The sequence below is a fragment of the Engraulis encrasicolus genome, chromosome 14 (assembly GCF_034702125.1).
Source record: "Engraulis encrasicolus isolate BLACKSEA-1 chromosome 14, IST_EnEncr_1.0, whole genome shotgun sequence".
Classification (NCBI taxonomy): Eukaryota; Metazoa; Chordata; class Actinopteri; order Clupeiformes; family Engraulidae; genus Engraulis; species Engraulis encrasicolus.
Window position 1 is genome coordinate 20,043,059 of NC_085870.1, and position 3,473 is coordinate 20,046,531.

Below are 3,473 nucleotides of genomic sequence, written 5' to 3' on the forward strand. Positions count from 1 at the left end.
CTCTCTCTCTCTCTCTCTCTCTCTCTCTCTCTCTCTCTCTCTCTCTCTCTCTCTCTCTCTCTCTCTCCCTCTCCCTCCCTCCCTCCCTCTCTCTCTCTCCATCTCTTCTGCTCTTCCTCTCCATCATCCCTCTTTCTCCCTTTTCCTTTCTCTTTCTCTTTTTCTTGCCCCTTCTCTCTCTCTCTCTCTCTCTCTCTCTCTCTCTCTCTCTCTCTCTCTCTCTCTCTCTCTCTCTCTCTCTCTCTCTCTCTCTCTCTCTCTCTCCCACTGCCAGGAATTATGGGTAGTCATTTCATGCTCAGACATGGTTTTGACTTTTTCCCTTTTTTATTATTGTTATTATTACAGTATGTACTAAAGAGCCAGGTTAAGGGTATTAAATAGGCCGCAGCGAATTGTAGTTTTGCTCAAGTAAGCTTCCTGGAAATATTCCATCTGCACCGCTTTTATTCTTGTGAATGTAGTTATGAATTTTAAAGCAGCCTGGTCTAAGTGAGAGCAAGAGAGAGGGAGGGGGAGAGAGATCGAAAGAGAGAGAGAGAGAGAGAGAGAGAGAGAGAGAGAGAGAGAGAGAGAGAGAGAGAGAGAGAGAGAGAGAGAGAGAGAGAGAGAGAGAGAGAGAGAGAGAGAGGTCTGTGAGTTGAATTCTGAGTAATGCGAAAAGATTGGAATTTCTTGTTTGAGAAGCACTAAAAAAAGGGGATGGGGGAGAATGTTAGAGGAGAGAGGATGGGGTGATGGGGTGTGTGCAAGCATGGAGGGAAGAGAAATCTTATGGTGTTGTTAACTAGCATGGCAGCTTGTTTTTATATTCATGGCAATATGTTCATATATGGATATTTTTTGAACAAACATGCAAGAGCTTTAATTACTGTAAGCCTGATTAAGACGTTTGGCCATTATTTATTTATCTACTCTCAGAGAGATGTGATGCTGGGACAATGAGAGACAGATGTAGAGAGAGAGAGAGAGAGAGAGAGAGAGAGAGAGAGAGAGAGAGAGAAAGAGAAAGAGAGAGAGCAATTTATTAAGCGTCGCCACATTTTCCATGAAATTCTTAGGTGTGACAGCAGCTTTCGATAGAGAACTCTCATCACACACTCTTAATAATAGCACTTCACACCAGAAATGACAATCACCTGAAACAAAGACAAAAAAGCAAGCCCTAAATAATAACAAACGAAAAACCTAATTAAATTAGGAGCAACAAAGGAGAAACATTCCTGGCGCTGCCTACCATCATTCCACACACCAGCTCTGTCCAATTGTTTCGATTAATTTGATAATCCAATAAAAAGTGGAATGTGCCTTTTCACAGGCGTTTTCATTTGCGTTATCTTAAATTGTCATTCGGCACACAGCAGACGAGAGGTCGTGTGGGAGGTTACAACAAACCTGATTAGGTAAATTACACGCATGTCGCTAAACAGATAATGCTAACTAACGCTCAGCCAATTAGCGATTTAGGCCAAGCACCATTCAAACTCACAATATTAGGTCCGAGAAGACATTCATATGGGCATAGTAACAGATACACAGCTTCACAACAGAAATATCAACCTTCCGAGGGTTTTAGTAGCCTATACGCTTTCTGTAAGAGTTGTTGTTTTGGTTATTTTTTTCGGTAGGCCTTCTTGATAGCCTTTTGCTAAACTGACACATGAGCAGTGACTGACCAGAAAAACAATCTGGTCCTACTGTGAGCACTACTATGCTCATCTCACTGTAAGATACAGATTATACACTTTTCTGATGTTCATTGTGTAAATGTGTCTACAAGAGAGTCGAACTAACCTGGCAGCAGAAAATATTTCTTGCATGGTGCTTCACCATAAAGATGAACCTAAATCCTAATCCGAAATCCATCCTTCAATCACAACTGTCGATCTGTGTGTATCTGTTTTTTTTTCCATTGTGAAACTGTAGTGGGTCTTCGTTTGGTAACGGCACAGCTGTGCTGGCCTGATTAATGCAGTTAAACTATTTGAATAGGTTTGAATGGTTTCACAGCTTTTTCAATGGTGCTGTGCCAGGCCATCCACCAATATTATCCAGAGTTACAAGGGAGACGCCATTACTATTTGGGTAGCAGTTGCTACTGCTAAATCATTCAGAAGGGCTACAGTATGAGCAGCCCAATTGGAAGCAGAAGACTGGAAATCCATGTGGTAGCACGGACAAAGTTGAAATGGGTGGGGTTCGTGGATGTTAGAGCTGGGTATCGATTCAAATTTCAAGACTCGATTCGATTCCGTTTCCGATTTTTCTTCGATTCGCTCCAATTCAGTCCGATTCGATCTGATTTCGATCTGATTTCCGAATTCGATTCAATCCGAGAGTTAATGTTATTGAAAAGGAAGGTTATTTGAGCTGTTTCCTTGATATCATGACTGTGTAGAGATAAATAATTATTATTAAAAACTCAATCTTTGGACGGATGAATCGATAATCGGAAATGAATGTGCGAATCAATTTAAAATCGGAAAATCTATTTTTTTTTTAACACAGCTCTAGTGGATGTGGTAAGGTGGATACTTTTCTTGTTATACATGGGCTTACCGTGTTTATAAACACGATGTTGTGAGGAGGGGCAAGACACTGGCCGCCAACCACCTGAGCTAATTTTTTGACCGACAGCGGTTTCCAACAATCAGAGGTTGAGTTGTGTCGCACAGCCAGGAGAAAACTGAAATTTAGAACTCATGTATAGTCTTGCTTGCCATACCAGTCTGACAGCTCAATAAGGCTAGTGCTTTCTATCCTATAGTAAGCACATACCAGCATTCCTACAACGTTAACATTCTGTCTAACCCTTACTTTAGCTATACTCAGATTCTCTATTCAACGGTCTGGCTCGCTAGGCTAGATTTCTACTGCACATCATGTGTGTCCCTAGTATGCATACAAAATGAATGAGTGAAACTATGGACTACACATAACCATGTGTGCAAGGTTTCAAGGTTTATCAAGTATTCATTATCCCCTATAATGGGCTAGATAACAAAGGTGTTATATGATGAGTAATTATACATAGCCTCTGAATTTACTGCAGTATAAGAGTATGAGACGACGAGAAATAAAAAATGGAGAAAAAAATGCTCCACCAGTTTAACACTTGTTTCAGTGCCCTTGATGATGTGTATACATAGTAGGGCTTGAGGAATCTGTCATATGCAAAACCTCATCAGACAGGCATTTATGTCGTTTCTCCCTGGTGTGAATGCCTAGTTGTCCCTGGTTTGTCTAGTGAAGGGACCTGGTGGGATCTATTGATGAACCTCAACATCAGACTTCAACAAGGATGCAAGGATATTTTTGTAACATAAGTTGAGCTACTGGATAGGTAAGACATAGTGAAATTTCTGTGCATTAGACTTCAAATTCAAGGAGTGCATATAGACTTTGACAAAGATACAAGGATATTTTTGTTACACAAATTGAGATACTGGGTAAGTAAGACATCACATTTCCGT